The sequence below is a fragment of the Triticum urartu genome, chromosome 2A (assembly GCF_056163025.1).
Source record: "Triticum urartu cultivar PI428250 chromosome 2A, HENAU_Tu73, whole genome shotgun sequence".
Lineage (NCBI taxonomy): Eukaryota > Viridiplantae > Streptophyta > Magnoliopsida > Poales > Poaceae > Triticum > Triticum urartu.
The window spans coordinates 463,731,474-463,740,624 of record NC_141874.1 but is presented as its reverse complement, the minus strand read 5'-3'; the positions used below and the strand labels follow the sequence as shown (position 1 = coordinate 463,740,624).

Genomic DNA, 9,151 nt, shown 5'->3' with positions numbered 1-9,151 from the left:
AAACCTAACTACTCACAAAGCATATTCATGTTCATAATCAGAGGGGTATTAATATGTATAAAGGATCTGAACATATGATCTTACACCGAATGAACCAACTAGCATCAACTACAAGGAGTAATCAACACTACTAGCAACCCACAGGTACCAATCTGAGGCTTTGGGACAAAGATTGTATACAAGAGATGAACTAGGGTTTGAGATGAGATGGTGCTGGTGACGATGTTGATGGAGATTGACCCCCTCCCGATGTGAGGATCGATGGTGATGACGATGGTCATGATTTCCCCCTCCTGGAGGGAAGTTTCCCTGGAAGAACAGCTCAGCCGGAGCCCTAGATTGGTTCCGCCAAGGTTCCACCTTGTGGCGGCGGAGTTTCGTCTCGTGAGCTTTCTTATGATTTTTTCTCGGACGAAAGACTTCATATAGCATAAGATGGGCACCGGAGGCCTGGCAGGGGGCCCAAGAGGCAGGGGCGCACCCAGGGGGTAGGGCACGGCCCCCACCCTCGTGGATGGTGGGCGGCCCCCCTCTGGCACTTCCTTCGCCCAATATGTTTTATATATTCTGAAACGTGCTCCCGTGAAGTTTCAGGACTTTTGGAGTTATGCAGAATAGGTCTCTAATATTTGCTTCTTTCCCAGCCCAGAATTCCAGCTGCCAGCATTCTCCCTCTTCATGTAAACCTTGTAAAATAAGAGATATTAGGCATAGGTATTGTGACATAATGTGTAATAACAGCCCATAATGCAATAAATATCGATATAAAAGCATGATGCCAAATGGACGTATCATCCTTCTATGTAATCGAGTCCGTGAGCTATATATAATAAAGATTAGTGTTGAGTCAAGGGCTTGATTATCTTGCTATGATCTTGAGGGAATAAAAATAAAAGACAAAAATAAAAAGAAATAAAGAGATCATATGGATCTTATGGAGAGTAATGACTTCACATATAAAGAGTATGATGAATAAAAGTTGTTGAGAGTTGACAAACATAGTTTTGGTCATCGTTGCAATTATTAAGAAGTAATAAAGAAAGAGAGGTTTCAACATATAAATATACTATCTTGGACATCTTTTATGATTGTGAGCACTCATTAAAATATGACATGCTAAAGAGTTGATGTTGGACAAGGAAGACAACGTAATGGGTTATGTTTTCTTACATCCGAAATAAATTATATTGTCATGGATCATCCAACATGTTGAGCTTGCCTTTCCCTCTCATGCTAGCCAAATTCTTTGCACCAAGTAGAGATACTACTTGCACTTCCAATTATCCTTTAACCTAGTTTTGCCATGAGAGTCCACCATATCTACCTATGGAGTGAGTAAGATCCTTCACGTAAGTTGTCATCGTTGCAAACAATAAAAATTGCTCTCTAAATATGTATGATTTATTAGTGTGGAGAAAATACGCTTTATACAATCTTGTGATGGGGAAGAAATAAAAGCGACGGACTGCATAATAAAGGTCCATATCACAAGTGACAATATAAAGTGACGTTCTTTTGCATTAAGATTTCGTGCATCCAACCATAAAAGCACATGACAACCTCTGCTTCCCTCTGCGTCCGCTTAAAACTTCATACCCATAAATATTGCGTGAGTGTTAGCAATTGTGAAAGACTAAATGATAGTTGAGTATGTGGACTTGCTGAAAAGCTCTGACATTGACTCTTTCTGATGTTCCGATAAATTGCAATTGCTTCAATGACTGAGATTATAGTTTGTTAGTTTTCAATGAAGTTTCTGATTCATACTTCAAATTGTGATTGAATTGTTACTTTAGCATAAGAAATCATATGACAATATATATATATATATGTTGCTGTTCTAAGAATGATCATGATGCCCTCATGTCCGTATTTTATTTTATCGACACCTCTATCTCTAAACATGTGGACATATTTTTCGATTTCGGCTTTTGCTTGAGGACAAGCGAGGTCTAAGCTTGGGGGAGTTGATACGTCCATTTTGCATCATGCTTTCGATATTTAGTGCATTATGGGCTGTTATTACACATTATATCACAATACTTATGCCTATTCTCTCTTATTTTACAAGATTTACATGAAGAGGGGGAATGCCGGCAACTGGAATTCTGGGCTGGAAAAGGAGCAAATATTAGTGACCTATTCTGCACATCTGCAAAAGTCCTGAAACTTCACGGGAACACGTTTTAGAATATATAAAAATATTGGGCGAAGGAAGTACCAGAGGGGGGCCACCCACCATCCACGAGGGTGGGGGCGCGCCCCCTGCCTCGTGGGCCCCCCTGGCAGCCCTCTGGTGCCCATCTTCTGCTATATCAGGTCTTTCGTCCAGGAAAAATCATAAGCAAGCTCACGGGACGAAACTCCGCCGCCACAAGGCGGAACCAATCTAGGGTTCCGGCAGAGCTGTTCTGCGGGGGAAACTTCCCTACGGGAGGGGGAAATCATCACCATCGTCATCACCATCGATCCTCACATCGGGAGGGGGTCAATCTTCATCAACATCTTCACCAGCACCATCTCATCTCAAACCCTAGTTCATCTCTTGATACGGGGTTGCCCAATCTTCACGGAGGATTGGCTCTATGTTGCGAATCAACGCCACCTGAAGGGTATGAAGGAAACCCTCGATCCCAACCAACAACGCTGTCGGGTAAAGAATAACTAGTGCAACCTGACGAGACCGAAGCTAACTATTGCAAATGCAACAACCAGCGACAAATATTCGCCCAACCACACTCTTAGTTCCAATCCACGCAACCACGCACGAAGTTGGAAGCACGAACTGGTCACCGCCTCAATGGCTGCTGTTGTAAAATCACAAAGTGAGTTTACCCTCTCACAAGGCAAGATTACAAGAGCTAAGGAGGAAGTGAACTCTCAAACAATATTCTGGTTGCACTTAGCTAACCTATGCTGAAATCAAATTGCCAAAGAGTTGTGGCTGAAGTGGGGGAAGGGGTATTTATACTAGGAACAGCCCTCCTAGTTTAGGTGTGAAACCAGGCCAAAAGAGGGGCTCAAATTCGTGCTAACCAGCTGGTCAAGGGAGCAAACTCATGGAGCCTCGCGCAACAATTAATGCCCTGGATAGCTTGCATTGGAACTCTCATATCCTTTGACCCAGGACTCCAAATGATGCACCATTTGATTTTCCTGAAAGTAGACTTCATATGCTCTCCATTTTGTACTCCCACACATGTTGGATGCTCATATATTTGCATTGCATGATTCAGCAAGTTCTGGGACGAATTCTGGAACTGCACATGCAACAATAGCGTGTTGAGATGGCTTGCTATTCTTCCTTGCGGTGTAACTATTTGTCCTTGTCACCAAAACAAGGCTTTCATCAGAGTTGAAACTTGTTCTCTTTAAACTTGTTGAATGGGCTCCAAAACTTGGTTCTTCATGTGCTGAATGTTGTTGGTTGTCCTCGACATTGTACCTAAGTAAAATCAGCACACGAGATTTAGGCAGTATAAAGTTCTCATGGTCATTTGAATTGTGATAAGCTAGGAGCGCGTTCACCTCTTGTGCTATTTGTTCGGCACGGCTCCTTGTCATGGGACCCAAATAGATCTTCTTTGTAGAAGCTTCACTTGATGGCTGAGATTTATCATCAGGAGAATATGATAAATGAGGTGAACCTGGGATGTCCTCATCATCCTCCCCCTCTTCAAAAGGAGTCGTCCTCGACTCTTGACCCTCTTGATCGAAGCATGGAGACAAATCAGCAACGTTGAAAGTTGGACTCACAACATAGTCTTCAGGAAGCTCGATTTTGTAAGCATTGTCATTGATCTTGGCCAGGACTTTGAATGGTCCATCTCCACGAGGCATTAGCTTGGATTTGCGCTTCTCTGGGAACCGATCTTTGTGCAAATGTATCCAAACCAGATCTCCGGGCTCAAAAGTTACCTTCTTGCGATTTTTGTTTGCCTTAGCAGCATAGTACTTGGACTTCCTTTCTATCTCTTCTCTGGTCTTCTCATGAATCTTCTTCACATATGCAGCACGCTTGGAAGCGTCCATGTTACATCTCTCTTGCAATGGAAGTGGCAGCAAGTCAATTGGTGCAAGTGGTTTGAATCCATATACCACCTCAAACGGGCACATGTTTGTGGTAGAGTGAACTGCCCGATTGTAAGCAAACTCCACGTGCGGCAAACACTCTTCCCACTCCTTCAAATTCTTCTTGATCATTGTACACAGCAAGGCTGAGAGTGTGCGGTTCACTACCTCTGTTTGCCCATCAGTTTGGGGGTGACACGTTGTTGAAAACAACAACTTGGTTCCTAATTTTGCCCACAATGTTTTCCAAAAGTAGCTCATGAACTTCACATCTCGATCTGAAACAATAGTCCTTGGCATTCCATGCAAGCGAACAACTTCCCTGAGAAACAAATCAGCAACATGTGAAGCATCGTCGTTCTTGTGGCACGGAATGAAGTGTGCCATTTTTGAGAACCTATCAACCACAACAAAAACTGAATCCCTCCCCCTCTTAGTCCTAGGCAGTCCTAAAACAAAATCCATGCTAATATCTTCCCAAGGAGCATTTGGAACAGGTAGGGGAGTATATAAACCATGGGAGTTCAGTTTAGACTTAGCTTTGTGGCATATGATGCATCGCTGCACAAATCTCTCAACGTCCTTCCTCATCTTTGGCCAATAAAAGTGATCGGCCAACAGCTCATAAGTTTTCTCACGACCAAAGTGTCCCATTAATCCTCCTGCATGTAATTCCTGCAACAACAAAGGCCTAACCAACGAATTTGGAACACACAACTTGTTAGCCCTAAAAAGGAACCCATCATACACATGGTATTTATCCCAACCTTTCCCATCTTTACATTTTGCATATGGTTCTGAAAATATATGATCAGTGCAATACAGTTCTTTTAAGCTCTCAAGCCCTGGTACCTTCACTTCTAATTGTGTCAAAAGAACATGCCTACGGGACAAAGCATCAGCAACCATGTTTTCCCTTCCTTTCTTATACTTCACAACATATGGGAAAGTTTCAATGAATTCTACCCATTTAGCATGCCTACGATCCAGTTTAGCTTGGCCTTTCAAATGTTTCAAGGCCTCATGATCAGAATGTACAATAAAGTCTTTAGGCCATAAGTAGTGTTGCCAAGTTTCAAGCACTCTAACCAAGGCATACAACTCCTTATCATAAACAGAATAATTCAGTTGTGCACCACTCAGCTTCTCACTAAAATATGCTATTGGTTTTCGTTCTTGCATTAACACACCTCCAACACCTATTCCACTAGCATCACATTCCATCTCAAAAGTTTTAGTGAAATCAGGTAGAATCAGCAAAGGTGCTTCAGTTAATTGTTTCTTAAGCTCAAGAAATGCTTCTTCTTGTGGTGCACCCCATCTAAAGGGCATTCCTTTCTTTGTCAATTCATTCAAAGGTGCAGCAATTGTACTAAAATCTTTCACAAACCTCCGGTAGAAACCAGCAAGGCCATGAAAACTTCTCACCTGGCTTACATTCATTGGAGTTGGCCAATTCTTGATTGCTTCCACCTTAGATTCATCCACTTCAATTCCCTGTCCTGAAACGAGATAGCCAAGAAAAACAACCTTGTTTGTGCAAAAGGAGCACTTCTCAACGTTAGCATATAGTTTTTCTATCCTTAGCACATTCAGCACTTGTTTTAGATGTTCAATATGTTCCTCAATGGATCTTCTATAGATTAGGATGTCATCAAAGTACACAACAACAAATTTTCCAATGTAAGCTCTCAAAACATGGTTCATCAATCTCATGAATGTACTTGGTGCATTAGTTAATCCAAAAGGCATGACTAACCACTCATACAACCCAAATTTTGTTTTGAAAGCAGTTTTCCATTCATCTCCTTCTTTCATCCTAATCTGATGGTATCCACTCCTCAAATCAATTTTAGAGAAAACAGTAGAGCCACTCAATTCATCAAGCATATCATCTAACCTAGGAATAGGATGACGATACCTAATAGTTATAATATTGATAGGCCTACAATCCATTACCAATCGCCATGTGTCATCTTTCTTGGGCACCAAAATCACAGGTACAACACAAGGACTTAAGCTTTCACGCACATAACCTTTATCTAAAAGTTCTTGTACCTGCCTTTGTATCTCCTTTGTTTCTTCAGGATTGGTGCGGTAGGGAGGTCGATTCGGAAGTGATGCTCCTGGAATGAGGTCAATCTGATGTTCTATGCCACGCAAGGGAGGTAGACCAGCGGGTACTTCCTCCGAAAAAACATCCTCGAATTCCTGCAAGACATCACAAATAGCACTAGGGAGACATGTTAAGTCGTTAGCTGAAAGCAAAGCATCTTTGTACACAAGTACAACGACCACTTGATTTGGGTTGAGCCTCACATCTCTTAGTTCTGATTTGGTGGCTATCATTACTAAGTTCTCTCCCTCTCTTTTATTCTTCTCTCTCAGATTTGGCTTGTGACACTCACTCATCGATTTGTGGATCTCTCTCTCGCTCTTTTTCTCTCCCTCTTTCTTACTCACTATTTTTACTTCAGAAACTTTCTGCAAGTGCTCAGCCATGATTTGTTGGGGTGTCATGGGTCTAAGCACCAAGTCTTTTCCTCTCCACTTGATGGTGTATTGATTGGTTCTGCCACAGTGTTGAGCTGAATGATCATATTGCCATGGTCTGCCCAATAGCAAGTGACACACCTTCATTGGCACCACATCACACTCAACGATGTCATTATAATCTCCAATCTTGAATTGCACCTGTACCATGTGTGTGATCTTAATCTCTCCACATTCACTCAACCATTGTATATGATATGGATGAGGGTGTTGTAGCAGCTTCAGCCCAAGCTTATCACACATTTCTTTGCTTGCAAGATTGTGAAAACTCCCACCATCAACAATTACCTTGCATACCTTGTCTTGCACTTTGGCTCTTGTTTGAAACAGATTGTGTCGTTGTCCATTCTCAGCTTCTTTGATCTGCACACTCAAAACTTTAGTGACAACAAGAGAGGCACCTTGCTCATAATCACAATAGGTTTACTCATCACCATCTGAACCATCACCATCTTCAGTTTCTTCTTCAGGTTCACTACAAGACTCATATTCTCCATTCTCGGTGATCAGCATGGTAAGCTTGTTGGGACAATCCTTCTTCATGTGGCCATGTCCCTTACATGTAAAGCACTCTATCTCACTAGTTTTCCTCATGGAGCCAATGGAGGATGAACTAGGAGCTGCAAATTTGCTCTTCTCCTTCAAATTTGATGCATCATTTCTGCTCGTGGCTGCACATGCATGGGGCTGATTTCCACCACCAGAACTAGTCATAATACCTCGACCAACGTTGAATTGAGGTATAAACTTACTCCCACTTGATGTAGCTTGAGCTGTGAAGGACGTAGTTCTGTTTTGCTTCGAGTCTTCTTGCAATTGACGTTCAGCCTTAGAAGCAAGATGTACCAGCTCTACTACATTACGATATGGCTGCAAATCAACCACTCGTTTAACATTAGGATTCAGCCCATAGAGGAACCTTGCCATGGACTGCTCCTCATCTTCATGTATGTTGTCTCTTATCATTGCCTTCTCCATCTCCTTATGATACTCCTCAACTGATAACTTTCCTTGCCTCAAATTCTGGAGCTTATCAAAGATGTCACGTCTATAATGCCTTGGGACAAATCTTGCCCTCATCTCTCTTTTCATTTCTGTCCATGTAGCAACAGCAGGCTCTCCTTCTTCTTCTTGCTGAATCTGAACTTGCTCCCACCAAATTAGAGCATAGTCTTCAAATTCAAGTGAGGCCATTGCTAATTTCTTCTCTTCAGAGTAGTTGTGCATGCGGAAAATCTTGTCAACCTTCAATTCCCATGTGAGATAACTTTCTGGATCAGATCTACCATCAAACTTGGGCATGGTAAATTTCAGCTTTCCAAACCTCTCCTCCTCATGCCGTCCACGACCATAGTTTCTACGATGATGAAATCTGTCATTATGGTGCATGCCTTCTTCATATTCATCAAACTCATCTCCACTACCTTCATGGTGCAGATTTGCTCTTCGGTGGCCTCCTCTAAGACCACGACCAACAGCAACTTCATGATGACCACGTCCATTACCATGATCATTTCCACGTCCGGGACCGGGAGGTCTCATGGCATGGGGAGCAGGAGCACGGTTTCTTCTAGCTTGTGCATTGGAGGCAGCACCTTCCCCATCAGTTACATTTTGTTCTTCACCATGGACACTTGCATCTTCTCGGTTCTGACGAAGCTCTCGCACAATATCAGCAACAATACCAGTCCTCATGGCTGCCATGTTCTGAGTGAGTTGCTCATCAACATTACCCATAAGTTGCTGCAAATCTCTCGACAACTTGTCTTGCTTCTCTTCAATTGGGTCAAGGCTATTTCTGAACTCTTGGCGTAGATGATCACGTAATGCGTTGAAGTGAAACCGTGTGACGGGCTGATTGAGATGCCCATTTCCTTCAACATCATACTCGTTTTCTTCACCTGCCATGGTTAGTTCTTCAAAAGCCCTATAGTACTAGAAGCATATATGTGGATAACAACTCAAGCTCACCTCACTTACCAACCGAAGCCCATGTAACTTCCAAATGAGAGCAGAATCATGCTCAACCGTGCTGTCGGTGGTTGGTATACAAAAAGTGATAATCAAGCGAATACAAGTCTAGGGTTGCACATGCGGGGCTGTCTGGTGGACTTTGGTTGGGGTATATATGTAGCAAAAGGTGCACTAATCTGCAATCTAGATATTGTTGAACCAAGTAATCATCCACACAAGATTCTAATGCATTTAGTTGCTGAATGAGATATACGTGAGGTACATGCAACTCTCGCCAAGGAATCAGATTTGCTGCAAGCAAGGATTGAAGACTTTGCACACTTGACACGTTTCAGCTCACAACACAAACATGGATTTCTCAAGATATAAGTGAAGAACAGTCCCAAGTTTTCTCTCCTTTGCTTCTTGCACACACTTTCTTTCTTTGGGCAGATCTCTTTTTTTTGCCTTTTTTGCTCTTTTTTTGACAAACTTTCAACAAGGGACTTGGATCTGAACACACACTTTGGGGGAATCACGAAAATCACAATAGATGAATTCAACCAACAAGAAC

The 9,151-nt window shown here is 42.4% G+C and overlaps 1 pseudogene; it reads right to left on the bottom strand.

The window, feature by feature from the left end:
* Positions 1 to 3,210: 3,210 nt before the first annotated feature.
* LOC125537054 (uncharacterized) lies at positions 3,211 to 8,532 on the bottom strand (annotated as a pseudogene).
* Between the last annotated feature and the right edge of the window lie 619 nt (positions 8,533 to 9,151).